This window comes from Ochlerotatus camptorhynchus, unplaced genomic scaffold, assembly GCF_037179485.1.
Source record: "Ochlerotatus camptorhynchus isolate MF236.1 unplaced genomic scaffold, CSIRO-AGI_Acam_v1.1 ptg000022l, whole genome shotgun sequence".
Taxonomy (NCBI): domain Eukaryota; kingdom Metazoa; phylum Arthropoda; class Insecta; order Diptera; family Culicidae; genus Ochlerotatus; species Ochlerotatus camptorhynchus.
In genome coordinates this window covers 5,167,028-5,183,409 of record NW_027040514.1, presented here as the reverse complement: position 1 = coordinate 5,183,409, position 16,382 = coordinate 5,167,028, and positions in this window count along the sequence as shown.

Below are 16,382 nucleotides of genomic sequence, written 5' to 3'. Positions count from 1 at the left end.
GATTTTTATTACTTACTACCAATGGAGCAGCACCATCTGTATGCAAAATAGCCTTGACTAAATGGTTAATTGATTAGTATCAAGAAGATAATTTTTTCGGTTATATTTAGGAGTCACCCTAGGGTTTCGATTTTGTCTTCATCTGGAGTATTAAAAATGTTTAATGGTGTTAAAACCACATAGAACAGAAATGCAAGCTTAAACAAATTGTTCGAAAAATTATGTTTAAGAATTCAAATTAAAATACGTTAGACACACTAGCGCCGCTATACGGAATGTTGTGACTCGAGTTATCACTTTTTGCGATTAATGAGTAAACTGAACTAAAATTTGGGTTGATCTTATTGATCGTGTATCCAAATGAACTGTCAAATCATTTCAAAACAAATAAGACTAATCAACGGAAATCAATCGAGTTTCTGCGGGAACCATTATTATCGAATAAAAAACTAAGCTCTTTTACAGTTTCCTGTAGATTTACTTCCGTTTTTCGTTCCAATTTTAACTGGACATAGTAGTCAGGAGCAAAACTGACTTTTCTTCAGTTCACTGGCGGCGTATCTTCAAATTAAAGAGCCTGAATTTATAAAGAGACGACATGTCAAAATTGGAATAATCGATTATCTGTCAAATTCATAGGAAAAGTTATTCCAATCGAGCAGAAGACCTGTCAAATGTATAAGGTGTCGCCTCTTTACCCAATTCAGTCTCTTTACTTCAAATGATTCTGTGAGGGTGTGAACTCCAACTAGCCCTCATTTAAATTAAGGTAAATGTGGTAAGATTTGAACACTGCTTACACTGCATCCGTTCTTTCAGGAATTCGAAAAGTCTCTGGGGGAAGTGTACGGAACATAACTTTTTCGTTGCAAGAGTTTGGACGCCACGTTAGAAGAAAATCTCCTGTAGTTTGGGCAATTCAGCATCCTTAGGAAAATTGTGAAAAGATTTTCGCTTGGTAACGCCTTGTTTATTTGCGCACTAATAAAGCTTGCACTTGCGGCCCATGTTTTGGTCGGTTTTTAACAAACAATGTTTTGCTCACAACAATTTTCACATTCATGTTAAGATGACGTCTGCCGGTCATCGACGTCGATGGGCAGTGACACTAGCGCTAGTTTCAAACGTCTATTCAAAATAGCAGTTAAATTTCTTACACACTTTAGGAATTTGACTTAGATGTCTGTTCTCTGTGTTACAACATAGCCAGACAACGTTCAAAACAGATGTCATTAATTTTTAACTATTCATAACATTTGCAATAAAAATATCATAATGAAGTTTTTAGAACCACCCTAAAATACTAGATTTTTTAAATTTAATTATTAGAATTCAGGAGCATCATACTACTAAAAAAAGTATGTTGATTACGATTTTAAACAACAAAATCATAATGACCGATTTTTGTATGTGATTGGCCCACTGTGGAATGTGATTGGCTTGTTTCAATTTAAATGCTCTAATGTTGGTATATAGGGGAAATGGATGTAATGTCGACATAAATGCCCCTAATATGGGCCGATAAAAATCTATTAGTACCGTCCCAATGACGCGTGCATCTAGATAAAATTGATAAATAGCAGATTTTTAGCGATGGGCCCAATCTTAGATCCATAGGCCAACATTAGAGCCATTTCCCCTAAATCTAAAAATTGGGCCCATGGATACACACATATCATATTCTTTCATTGGTTCGTTTTGGACAATTTACATGGATATTTTTGGATGCTTGTGCAAAATTGTCCAAAAAATGCGTTCTTTTGAAACTTATATGTTGGTCCAATATTAGGGCACTTAGACCGACAATAGGGCCATTAACCCTATATACTATCCGCTCAGCTGGGAAGAATTTCTTAGGAATTTCACCCGCGAGGAATTGAGGCTTTCGTTCTTGAGATTTGTGTTTGTTTATGGTCGATCTTCAAAAGACGTTTGCGGATCGGACCTATAGAGGAGGACTCTACCCCCGAGAGATAACAAGTCAACAATAAGTATTTTTACTATTGCTTCTGTGTTTGCTTTCTGGCAAATCGTGTTGGGTAATTTTCAGCTTTTTGAAATTTTCATAAAAGCTACTGAATTATTGATGATTGAACAAAAGTGAGATAATACACACAGTGGTGTAGTGAGGGTTTGCTACGCCCTTGGCACATCATGACAATGACACTCCTTTACTAATCTATTAAAACTAGCTCCAGGTTTCTAAACAAAGGGTGGAACAGAACTTCTTTGTTATACCTTGTACAGACATACAAAGTACATTGTTGTACCATGGAGGTAACTCTAAGACCACTGGGTCCCGAAGAAAATCATTATTATTTTTGGCTCACTCAATACCAGAACAACGGTCCCAAGCAGTCCCAAGCTATTTCACTCACCCCTGCATGTTGTGCATGAATCCACACACCCCTGATGTTATCTGTCAAACTTTCATAGCGAATCAAAACAAACATAGTGTAGTAATAGAATTTCAACTAGAATAGGGTACGTTAATCGTTTGCTTGGGACCAATAGGCTACTAAAGTGGTGAGACAATTTAAAATCGTTAGTTTCGTATTGATTGTTGGTTGTACCACAAACGAAGTGACAGACGACTAACTGGCGAAGAAATCCATTAAAATAATGTGGTTCACTGTAATAGAATTTTCTTGGAAGCTTGTGCCATCATCCACCAGATGGGTTAGTTTTTTTGTTTTGATTTGAACAAAGTTGATTTTGTGTACAATGATTCTTTGACAGTGTGCAAAGAGTGCGTATCATTTTGTCATTTTTTTATGCATTTCAGTTTTGAGTAGAGTGAAAGAGATAGTTCCAAAACATTCTAGTACATTTGGTGAAAATGCTAGTTCAATCTAGTAGTAGTGTTGCCATGTTGTACAATCCAGTAGTAGTGGTGTTGCCATGTGGTACACTGAAAAATTGCAATAGCAGGTTAGTCACCAAAGTTTTCGAGCCGCTCCGTCTGTCACTTCGTTTGTGGTGGTACTGTTTATGTGGACTGTCGATTTTTTCTTGGACAGATTTTCTCGATAATTTTTCAGACTACAGTGAGATGTAAAACACACTTCTGTAATGTCCACAAGCAACATCTGTTCACCAACCGGTAGAAACTATTGATTTTAAATTGGCTCACTACTTGACTAGCTCGCGGAAATTGCAATTAGTGTGGTTTACATCTCACTGCAGTCTGAAAAATTATCAAGAAAATCTACCCACGAAAAAATCGACTAAGTCCACGTAAACAGGGGTACACGACGTTAGGCATACGGACGTTAGGCATAATGTACAATACACACAAAAAATAATCGTTAATAAATTTAAAAAAAACCATTGGTAAAATTAAAAGTTAGCGTTGGTTCTTTTTGGTAGAAAGTATTAAGCATTCAAAACTAAAGTCCCCTAACTGTCAATTCAAAAGTAGCTCTCTTTCTACTTTTAAAAGTTGAAACTTTCAAATCGAATTGTAGAACTGTCAAACTGAAAACCTATAGTTTTTAAATTGACGTATAACAAATTTTAATTCAAATGATAAGCATTTTAATCGCAATTACATACGTTTTTATCTTAAATTTGAATAAAACTTAAATCAATTACTTTTATTTTTTAAAAGAAATAACCAGGGAAATTCCTTTTATTCTAATTTATTTTTTATAATAATTATATTGTCCATTACAAAGCAGCAGAAGTGACGCTCCCGATGCTTTTACAGTATGAATTGTATTATTTTAAAGATTGTTGATCAAAGCTGGAATAATTTACTCCTGACGGACTCGGTGTGGGGGTACTTGAATGAAAGTGGCATCTTGATGGGGGTGGGAGTCGAGGTGGGAGTAAGGCCGTGGCCAGGGTAGACGCAACACGCGACGCGATGCGATGCGACTCACGCAAGGAATAATAATAAATAATAAGGTTCTTTTGAATTGGTCGCGTCTACCCTGGCCGTACCCTAACCTTCCTTTCCGGCAAGACTGAGGCTGCTGAAAATTAAAACATCTCAATTAGAACAATCGGAAATTCATTGAAAATTATACCAAATTAACGTCAATTGAAGCACGCCATCATTGTCTCCATGTTATGATAGAGTTTATGTTTCATCTAACATTGCTTCCCTCCGTTGGCTGCTTTGACGATCACCTGCAATCCGATGAAAATGAATTAGCGGTGGCGTACCACTTTTTGGGAACCGATTCCAGTTCGAAAGAGATACCGACGGGAGAGTAATGTGGAAACGTAGAAAACACAGCAATATGGTTTATTTTTCACGCTTTCAAATTAGGCGGCAAACGAAGGTCAAGTGATGCCAAAATCTTCGCAATGACGAGGAAGTTTTGAAAGATCTGCGACTTTTATTTAAAAAAATTAACTTTTGAAATTACAAGTTGAAATTGAAAGAAACACTTTTAATCCGGAAAAAATGTTTTGATTTTGAATATTTTCGTTGTTAAAACTACGAAATTGGAGAAACTTTTAAATTGAAATTTCATTATTTTTATAGGAACAATTTTTGTTCTTTGTGTGTAGGCATAATGGACGTTGGGCATAAAGGACGTTAGGCATAATGGACGTTAGGCATAATCTACCCGATGTATTCCAGAAGGATGATAAAGGGGACCGTCTATTGATTGCTGACTTCGGTGACAATAATGAAAGAGCCTTAATTTTTGGAACTCATGAAAACTTGCGACGTCTTGGACAGGCAAAGTATTGCGTTACAGATGGTACGTTTACCACAGATCCTTGTTTGTTTCGGCAACTCGTGACTGTTCATGGAAATATCGCTCCCTCACATCAGCAGACGGTTCCGCTAGTTTTCATTCTGATGACAACAAAAACAGAATCGTTGTATCGAAAAGTATGGCAGGAAATCCTGGAAGCAGCAGGTATGTTTTTTTTTTTTTGTTATTGAATGAAAAATCACAGAATTCACCATTCTTGATTTCATGAGCTGTTCTTTGAGGAAAACCTTTTCTTCTTTGACAATTGTAATATGTGTGTAAGAATATATTACAACAAATGTGTGATATTTTTTTATTTCTAGATGCTATTGATTTCAAGCTATAGTTCAAAACTTTGCTGAGTTTTCATTGCCAGATTACTTAACCGCTATCGCTACTAATCTTGGATCTAAGTAAATATGTAGCTATGTCACTTATGATATGATAAATCAAGACCAACAATTGAAATGGCCTTAACTCAATTTTGTAAACAAACTTTAACTTGTATCATTTTTTATTCAACGCTTAGTCTAATTTAAGCATTGTTTACCATGCTCGAAACAGGTTTCTAGAGTTGCACAGCTGCAAGGTATTTTATGCCTAACGTCCATTATGCCTAAAGTCCGTATGCCTAACGTATTTATGCCTAATGGGGTACACTCACGTAAACAGTACCACCATAGAGGTAACTCTAAGACTAGTAGCAACAATCAATACGAAACTAACGATTTTAAATTGGCTCACTACTTGACTAGCCTATTGATCTCAAGCAAACGATTAACGTACCCCATTCTAGTCAAAATTCTAGTACTACACAATGTTTGTTTTGATTCGTTATGAAAGTTTGACAGATAAAATGAGGGGTTAGTGGATTTTCGAGGGGTGAATCGATTAGCTTGGGACGGAAGATAGTACCAGGGCTGAGCTAAAAAGTAGAGCACGTTATTTCGGGACCTTCTAGTCTTAGAGTTACCTCTATGCTAGTAGGTCCCGAAGAAACGTGCTCAACTTTTTGGCTCAGCTCTGGTACTATCTTCGTTCTCAAGCTAATCGATGCTCCCCTCGAAACATAGGAAAATCCACGAAACCCTCATTTTATCTGTCAAACTTTCATATCGAATCAAAACAAACATAGTGTAGTACTAGAATTTCAACTAGAATAGGGTACGTTAATCAATTTACTTGGGACCAATAGGCTAGTTAAATATTTTAGTTTGTACTGATTAGTTTAGGTTTATTTATTGAATTGAAATTGAAATCAAAAACACAGAATTGAATAACTTTACATCCACCTCCATTTATGAACATCCCTATTCCCCTATTCCCACCCCACATAAACCTTCCACTTCCATCATGCGTTACCACCAGCAGTCACAGTTGACCACAACAAGAAACGTCATTGAGCGTGTGGTAGAGACGATCGGCAGCAAAGCGCAAAGCCGATAAAACTGCTTCAGGGTGTCTACTACCTGGGAAAACCTGGAAAACCGGGAATTTACAGGGAATTTTATTTTTTCTGGGAAAACCTGGAATATTCAGGGAATTTTGGTTCCACTCAGAGAATTTTCCAATTATCACTTCAATCGTAATTCAAAAGAAGTTTTTCGTTCAGTTTCTTGAAACGTTTCTTAAGGACACTGAACTTGACAAGCATCTGACAGCTAAGACAACGTGTACGAACGAGACTAGTTCATTCAGAGAGTCTTGTCACGCTCGCTCTTCGCTGATTTGTATGTGGATGATCAAAATCGTCGGAAATAGGAAACAGCCGAAAAAGAGAGACTGGCAACCGTCAAAAGGAAGCATACGAAGCATGTACTGTATAAGAATAAGCATGCCAGACAGCAGGCCTACATAGATTTTTTTTGAGCTTCAGAGAGGGTTGGAGATCTACTGAGAAATTTGTTGAGCTTCAGGGTAGTTCGTAGATCTTGAGAACAGAACCATAAACAAATTAAAAGTAATTAATAGAAATTCATAAAAACAAAACAAGAGAGGTCGTAGATCTTCAGATAAATGTTCAAAGAAATTTTCAAAACTTCAAGCATGCAAAAATAATTACTATAAGCGAAATTTTGCAAATCTTCAGGGAAATTCGCATAACTTCAGACAAGTCCAAGAGTCTACAGTGAAATATAAAGTATTTCACAGAAGTTTGGAGATCCTCGAAACATTATTCAACATCAGAAAAGTTCATAGATCTTCAGAACAAAGCTACAGAACTTTGAAAAAAATTACAGGACTTCTGAAAAAATCACAAGAATCTCAGAAATCTTAATGGATCTTCAGTAAAAATTGCAGAACTTCAGGGAAGCTCGGCGAATTAAAAAAAATATTTACACGATTTCAGGAAAATTTGTAGATCTTGAAAGAGACATTTAAAACTTCTAAGAAGCTCAAATATTTTCAGATAAATTTTGACAACTTTAGGTGATCTTCAATTTTCAAATCTTCAGGGTAACCCGAGAGGAATTTACAAAACATCCGAGAAGTTTGCAGATCTACTGAGAAATTTATTGAGCCTCAAGTTTTTTTTTGTAGATCTTGGGAATAGAGCTACGGAGCTTAAGACAACTTTGCATAACTTTAAAGATATTTGCAGGAATTTGACAGAAATTTTCACAGTTTCACACAAATGTGAGATCTTCAGAAAAATTCGTTAAATGTCAGAAAAGCACCTAAATTCCAAAAACAAATCGCAGCGAAGTACAAAAGTACAATATTTTGCAGAACTCCATGGAAGTCGGAAATAGATAGATCTAAAGAACTTCAGAGAAGTCCGTAGACCTTAAGAGAAGTCTGTAGAACGTCAGAAAGTTCGTACGTTTTTAGAAAAATTTGCAAAACTTCAGCAAAACTCACAGATCTTCGGGAAAGTTCGTCGATCTTTAAATAAATAGTCCACAAAGAAATTTAAAGAACTTTAGAAAAGTTCGGAGATCTACAGAAATTTTCAAAACTCAAGGAATTATGTATATCTAGTGAGAACTTTTCCCACTAGCTTGTCTAAAGTTGGTATCGACATCCTGGCAAAGTTTTGAAATCCATTTTCATCTTCATATCGCAGCTCTTGAAGGACAAGATGAGCCAGATCCCTGTGTTCCTCCTGAGCAACCATTTCCTACTCCACAAAATTCACCTTCTTTTTCTCATTTTATTTAAAATAATAAAAGCAAATACGTCTGCCGAAACTAGAGCAATTTTCCGGTAATTCATGATGGAAGTATTTACTTTTGATTACTGATACAGTTTTGTTTTGAAATCTAAGGCCGTTCGCAATGCTGTTGTATTTTATAAGGACTGTTTCAATTTGAAACTAGAACAGAAACGCACCTCTCGCAATGCTGAGTTGCAGTTTCATTATTCGAGCACTATTTTGCACCAGATTTGCAACTGCTCGACTTTTCTATTTTATTTCTGAGCGAGTTTGAAACTCGAATGGAACTCTGTTTCAAATTTCTTTGGATGTGTTGAAGATGTTTCAAAGAGCTCCACAAATAAAAAACGGAGAGCTTCATAGAGAACAGTAAAGTTTATGGAACTTGATGATTACAAACATGTTTTAGAACTGTGCGTTGCGCTGATTGTGTTGCAGTTTTATTTTTGACAGTTTCAAATTATAGAATTGACGAGTAGTTTAAAACAATTTTGAAACTCAGCATTGCGAACGGCCTAAATTGACAGTTCTTTCGACATATGCAAGCAGTGTGAACACCAGCAAACAGGGGGTTCGACAAAGTGTGTCGAAAGAAAATTCGAGCAGATTTTTCATTATGGCGGTGGTCAAAATCAGACCAAGAAATCAGATAGTCTAAACGGACCTTAAGAGATTTTAGACATGTGAAACCATGATTTATTCTGTCTTGATCTTCCAAACAGTGTGGACTCAAACATATTATCAAAATGATATTTTATTTTTGAAAGCATATTGTTATCAAATTTTGATATATCGTTTTATCGAAATAGTATAGTCAGGTTTCTAACTTGTATTTATATTCTTGAATTAACACAAATACCAAAAAAGAATGTAATATTGATTGACGTAATGCATGTTACTGTATGAATAACTAATGTGATTGCAAAAACCAAATACAGTATTACACACATGGATATAATTTCTTTCCGCAAATTATGTGTAGGATAAATGCACCAATAGTGGAGGTACTTTAGTGTAATGTGTTCCTATGGTGGCTTATAGAGTCTCTCTAAGCCGCTATAGAAGTACATTGTACTAACGTACCTCCACTATTGGTGCATTTACTAAACATAAATTGTACAAATTAATATTAAACAACCTATGTGCATCTGTTCTGCTGTAATATTCTATAACTTTTTTGCTGTGCCGACTTATAAGTACCAACGCCCAAGTTTAAACAATCGAAAATAACATAAATCAATAAGTACATAACAGGGATTCCAGATGGATAAATAGATAAAATAATAATGTGTATAATTTGTATGCACCTGGAATTTTTTTCATCCGACCTGGAAAAACATGGAAAACTCAGGGAATTTGATTGCTTGGATTGCGTAGACACCCTGTGCTTGCCACCGGGGAATCAATCTCTATTAGGCGAATTTCACGAGTATAAGTTCAAGTTTTAAAAAATACATATTATCCGCCAGTGAACGGACAGTTTTGTGAGTCTAGTACGCCGCTAGAAGAGGCTAATCCAGCCATCGGTGAAGTACTAGCCATCGGTGACTGTGTACCGCAAGGAGCCTGAAGCCAACCTATGTCTTCGGTGAAGTGCCGGTAAGACTGCGTGTCCGGTGTACTGCAAGGAGCCTGAAGCCTTCCAGAGGCTAATCGATGCCATCGGCGAAGTGAAGTGAGCCGCTAAAAAACCCAGCGCGCCAATGAGGACACGTCGGACGAATCCACCGATGGCTGCCAGCCGTTTAATACATCACCCACAAATGGGTACTGTGCCAGGTGACGATTAATCCCCTCCCTAACCCTAGATTCCTTCCTTCCCAAATTAAAATTTAAAAAATCATGAACTTAAAAAAAAATAATAAGTACCTACACTAAATTAAATTAAGCTAACTCAGTTTTCAGTCCATTATTTAAACCACGCATTCCCTATTTCCTTTATCACTCTTGTTCTTCACCTTGAATAGTTTTTGGGAAGTATTTCCGCCCAATTCCTCTCTGGAGCAGGTTAAACGACCCTGAATCCCAGGATAAAGCCTGGAGAGGGACAAAAAGAAGTCCCCAGACAAAAGACATTCTAACAAGCGGAGAAAACGATGCTTGAATGTATTACGTGTTGGAAGTTATTTCCAAAGTAAATGGAAATATTTTTTCACAGTCAACTTTCGCTCGTTGGGCTAAACTCATAGCCCACTTAGTGAATTGCTTTCGTTAGTTGGGCTGAGCTGTCAAGCTGAAAATTGATTGAGGGATACACCGATTGCTTATTATCATCACAATCCTTTAGCAACTATCCAAATTGTTTGCCGTTTGACTTAGATTTAGGCGGGCTGCAGCCCAACTAACGGGAGCCCAACTTAAACGTAGCCCGCTTAAAGATAGCCCAACAAGCGAAATTCGACTGTAGTCGACACTTTATTTCCGGTAACCATACACGCAATTATTTCATACATCATCATAGCATTCGTTGTTCTTTTATGGAAACCTGCTCGACTAAGCGACATTCACAATGTGGAATGGGTGCCTACACACTTAGAAATACCTAATCTTACACGTGACGGAATCCATCTTTGACGTAAAGAATGAGACGTAAACAAACATGTCATGTAAAATTAAGTGCTCCTAGACTGAAAAGTTCGGAAGTACGTTTGATTGAAATGAATTTCGCTTCTATTATGACTTAATTTTATGTCAAAATTGACGCTCGTATATGTCAGTCTCAGAGCACCTAAATTTACATTAATTTTTCTAAGTGTGTACGAAAGAACTTCTCGAGATGGGAATCGAACCTAAATACCTCAATGGTATCGAACGCCGATAATGCGATAGATACGAACGCTGGTCTTCCTATATGGAATCGGCCTCAGAAAGTTCGATGAAATCGACGGCCACTGTTTCTATGGAATCGCCTGCTAAGCAATAGTTCAATGGAATGCAGAATGCAGAAAATTCATTGAAATCGAACTCCAATGGTTCGACGAAATCGAACACCGATGCCGCTGTTTCTTTAGAATCGCCTGCTAAAAGATCGATGGAATCAATCGCCGAAAGTTCGAAGGATTCGCCCGTAGATAATTCATTGAAATTGATCTCCGATAGTTCGACGCTACTTGGCGTTCACGGCGACTCTGTAGCTCTTTACTCCTATGAGAAAATCCATAAGCAAATGTCAGACTGTGCGTGAAACATGGCGGACTTTGTATTATCCTTTCACTCCACTGAAAATTCCCATAAGAAACTGTTGGCTGGAAGAAGCTCGAAGGATGATATGATTATCTCTATAGCAAACTGGAGGAGACGATCATTCTACGACAATGTGATCATCCCGAGGGGGACGACTCTATCTACGATGCAGAAAAGATTGTGTTTTGCTGTTGGTAGCTGCGCGCACGCTGAGTAGATAGAAAGAAGATTGATGACGATTCTGAAGATTTCCTGCAAAAAGATGATGCTCGATGCAAGTAGATGCGACAAATGAAAGAAGATTTTTCGAAAATTTCTTCGCTAGTGTGAGATTGTTGAGCATCTAAACTTGAGATTTAGATGTGTCGCCCCCCTCGGATCATCCATCAAATAATGATAGTGTCATGTTTCACAATCTTTGTAAAGTTTTTTTTTGCTTTAAATGAATTCTTATAAGGTTTATGAAGGCTTCGACAAGACCTTAACCTATTAAGTCCTTGAGTGCTCAAATTTTGCCAATCAATACTCTGACACATGGTCTATCTTCATGCAAAAATGAGCGCTCAAAGGCTTGGTTTACCCCCTGATGATAATAGGTTAAGGTGATTCGCTGTGACATCCTTATTCCCGGAACCACTTTGAAACATTAAGTGCACAAATATAAGCTTCTACGATACGTGCAACATTCGAATTGTTCTCCATGTATGCTGCACTGCAATTTAAGGTGAAAATGAGCTTTGATTTCCAAGATACATGGTTAATGAGAATAACTCAGAGCGAGAGTGACTTCTGCTCTGTTGTATGAGAAATAATTTCAATTAACCACTTCATTCGAGCAGATAAAACGACGTTTACTACCACTCGAACTTTGAAATAAAACATTATTTTGAGATTTTTTCTTCTAGAACCACGAGAAAAGTAGCCAACATTTGTGCGTTTCATAAAAAAATAGAAATTAGTTGGTCCAGTTTTGTGAAATTGCTGGTAGAAAGTCACGCCAAAACTGCTTGACAAAGTGGTCAACTGAAGGTACTCAGCACTGAATTCCTGCAGTTTGTTTTTTTTTTATAAATTTTTTAACACCTCTGAGTAGAAGTGACTCTCCCTCTAAGTTATTCTCATTGGCCATGTGAACTATCAATTTTACCTGTCAAGTTTTTGTGAATTTCTTCACGAGAACTCGTGCATTTGTGTTCAGCACCTCGTTATCGCGCGTGGCCTACTGAACACCTACATCCTCTGCATAGTGAAGTACAGACGAGTGGTTAGAAACAGCTTTGTGAGAAGGCAAAAAAAAGAAACCACATGACATGTTGTTGACCTGATCTTATTATATTGGATCCTGGGCATTTCAGTAATTTCATTCGTACGCGTGTGAGGATATCGTGAATAATTTTTCCCATGTGATACCAAACAAGAGGAAGGCATTCCAATCTCGTGTGAGCACCCGTTTATAAATAAGAGCAATCCTAGTAAACATGACGTGAGATTGTGCTTTTCACAAGCGAATGTGACCCTGGTACTAAAAACAACCCCGCGCGTGTGTGTGTGTGTGGGTGTCTTGTTGTGTAAACAGGCACAAACTAAACTGTCGGCCCTAAATTAAATTTTGGGCCCTACTAATAATGCAATAAATGATGGATCTGGGTGCGCTTGAGGTGACATCGCACGGGGTGACCGATTTGCAGCGAAGCGAGGCCAACTAAATGCCTGACTCCTTCGTGATTTTGATAGATCACTCCACGTCTTATCATCATCAGTTCGGCCGACTAGTAGGCACTGGTACCTCGGTGTCTAGCAAAACAAACACCCGCGTGTCATTTCGCTTGTTGAAGCAATAGTTCTAAATCACACATGCAGGTTCGCAATCGAACGGAGGGCAACCGATGATATGCTAACGATGATAACGGCTTGACTGACAATAGCTGATAATAATGGTGTGTTGCCTGCCAGCTAGAAGAGGCAGATTCTCATCGTGATGATTTCATAAGCTCCTTTATAGAACGGCGGTCGTTGCTTCGCTTATCTTATCAATTGCCGCAACGCAACCCATCGATAAGCTTTGCACTTCCCACAGATCATAAAACAAACTAATCATTCATCATGGATTCCCACCGTGGTGGCTGAATCCAAATAAAAAACCACAATCCAAGGACGACGGCGAAATGACAGCAATGTCCAAACTCTAATTAAATTTAAAGAAAACTGTTTTCGGCAGAAGTCAGATCGTTTCCGGAAGGCTGAACTTGCTGAAACTCGAAACCGGCCCGCTTCCTTGCATAACCTACTTACCGATTCCGCGTGACATTTAAAATTTTAAGTCTGACAGACTGACTGCGGTTGTTCGGCCGTGCGTTTCTTGTTGCTTTTTGGACAATTTCTTCCCCGGTCTCTGGCCGGGCACGTTGTAACCCAATCTTAGTAACCTTAGAATTGAAAGCCAATGTCAAGAGTAATTATCCAACCCTTTCCCGTAGCCAGGTAGCCAAGTAGCCAAGTAGCCGGGTAGGTAAGTAGGTACTGGTTGGTTGCGTTCGGCGTTGTTGCACTACGGTGAAGTGAATTTGCGTTGCGGTTTTTGTTTTCGGGTTCCGAACCACTTGCCACTTGCAATGGCTGGCTGTTGTTGGGAGTCGGTAATGGCAAGTTGTACGTATCATTAATTGAATTATGCGGTTAGTAGGGACTGGTCCGAGGAAGAGTGCGTAGTTGAAGAGACAGGAAGAATTTATGGTTAAATTTAAAACTGGGAAGCGCATGGTGAACCTAACTAGCAGCGGCAAGGCTAATTGACTTTGTGGCCAGCCAAAAATGACAGTTATTACCTTTCGACGACTGCGGTGCGATGGATAGCAGGAGTAGGCTCTGGAGCGCACGTTGCCAATGGTTTAGCCACCTGTAAGTATTTTTTTGGCAAGGCTTATTTGAAGGTCTTCCCAATCCTGTTTTCGGTTAAGGCTGTTGACTTATCTAACATGATGAGTTGTAGCAGGAATTCAGTTTACATTCGAATTAAATTAAAGCATCTCAACACACAGTTAAGCTGACTTAAAACTATTTTTTGGCTGAATAGGATAGCATTTAGCTTGCTGTTGATTTTGTTGGGCAATTACTTGATACAAAGCTTTTCAATTTTAAGATATTAAATCAAACCTCGTAACAAAATCCTTCTTCCCTTTATAGCATTGAATATTTTGCGTTTCAATCCCATTTAGGAAGATAAATGTCATTTTTGCGATTCATGGGCTTTTATAGTAATTTCAAGGTTGTTTTTAGCGTTTTAAAGCTGTTTTATCGTTTAATTGCAGTGCCATTTTGACGATTCCTTGTTTTATTTGGATGGACCACTTTTCCGGATTTCCCGTATCTTCCGGCGGATGGTCCCATGGCCATCCAGGTCCATGTTTATATCACGAGCAGTGTTCGGAAAAATCTCAAAAACTCAAATCTCATGCATGAGTTTATGCGCCTATGAGTTTTCCTTGCAAAATTCAACGTCGCAAAAATCACCGATGAGTTTTCAGGTTCAAAAATTCATTGCTTTATATTTTGGCGTTATTCATTGTTATTACTATTTTTTGTGCATCAGGGGTTGGAAAACTAACACAACATGCGTAGGCATGATATCAATTGACGTTTGAGTGGTTTTTATGAGTTTAAAGCTGGAATGATTTTTCGGCGTTGTGAGTGAGAGTGCGTGAATATGCATGAGAATCTCAAGCGTGAATTGTGTTTGCCGCATTCGCACGCGAGTTTATTCTCGCAGGGAGGCTCAATGAATGAGATTTGAGAATGATTTTCCGAACACTGAGACCCTAAATTCTTTCTTATATCACAGTTCCTAATGTTTAAAAAAAAAAACGCGGAGCTCTTGGATGAGTTTCTTGGATTGACAACTTTTACGGATATTCCGGATCTTCCGAATGACCGTTCCGTTGTCTCCAGGATCCACATATAGGAACCATGACAGTATTGTGGCTAGTTATGAACATTTGTGCCCATTAATCTAAATTATAGAACTCTTTTCGCTTTAAAAGGTAGACAACCCCATTCTCAACCTTTTTACAATCAAAATAATGTAGGAATTCTAGAGGTACCACAATCATTCATCAAGAAATCGCTAAGCTATGTCATCGCAAACTTGCCGTTACACGTTTTTCGGAGGCTTCGTAGTCGGCATAAAGATTTTACCCACCGTATTCGGAGTGTTAATCAAATATAAACATTCCATTTCAGCGCATTCATTTGTCTGAATAATCTTCTAAACATATTTTTGCTGGGCAATATGCGCCGCCTACAAGGAGAGACGAAACAACTCAAAAACGTGCCGGCGCCGGTGGTGTAGTGGTAAGCGTGACAGCTTTCTAACACCCCAATGGGTCTGAGTTCAATCCCAGCCGAGGTCGGTGGGATTTTTCTGAGGCATAAAAATCTCTGGTCACGTCTTCCTTCGGAAGGGAAGTAAAGCCGTTGGTCCCGGCCCATGTGTGTTGAATAGGTGCGATATCCTACGCAGGTGTGGAAGCTGCCTTCCTGCACATTCGATTGGATGGTAATCGATGTCCGTCGGTGATTGGCACTCGTTAAATAAAGGAAAGAAGAAGAACTCAAAAACGAGATAGAAAGAACTTAAAAATAAGTACTTCTCGATCACTACTGTTTTGAATACATTTATGTTCTCAATTATGTGTAATTTTAACTTAATCTTAAAGTATAAACAAAACTCTTGCTTTTACGTAAATCGAACTTATAACTGTAGTTCTTATTTTTGAGGGCTTTCTGTCTCGTTTTTGAGTTGTTTCATTTCTCGTGATTTGGAAGTATCCAAAATCAAGTGGTGTGATTGCACTTGATTTTGGATGAAAAATCATAACGTCGTCTGCCGAAAGCAACAGAACCTGCACATCGAAAGAAAGGGATTAAATGGTTAGACCAGAAACTGTACGGAAGAAGGTAAGTGGTAAATTAAAGAAGGTATTAGGCGAAAATATATTTATTAAACGTCATTTCTTTCTAGACCCCGATGCAAAAATGTCTGGAATCTGCCGAGAGGAATTCCTCGTACTTCCAGCATTTGAGGGCAGTGGATCCTCGAGTGGATGAGTGAGAAATAACATTTTAAGGTGTATTCAGATCTTAGCGATATTTCACGCGCGGAGAGAGATTTTGCGAAGGTACGAGAGGGAGAAAAGTACTAGTTGTCTCTCTCATTCCAACGCAAATTTTGCTCCGCTCCGCTAATGTACGCTCAGATCTGAATACATCTTTAGTTTTTTGACTCTGATTTGCGGGTTCATTGTTTCATTGATTATTTTCTTCTTACCACA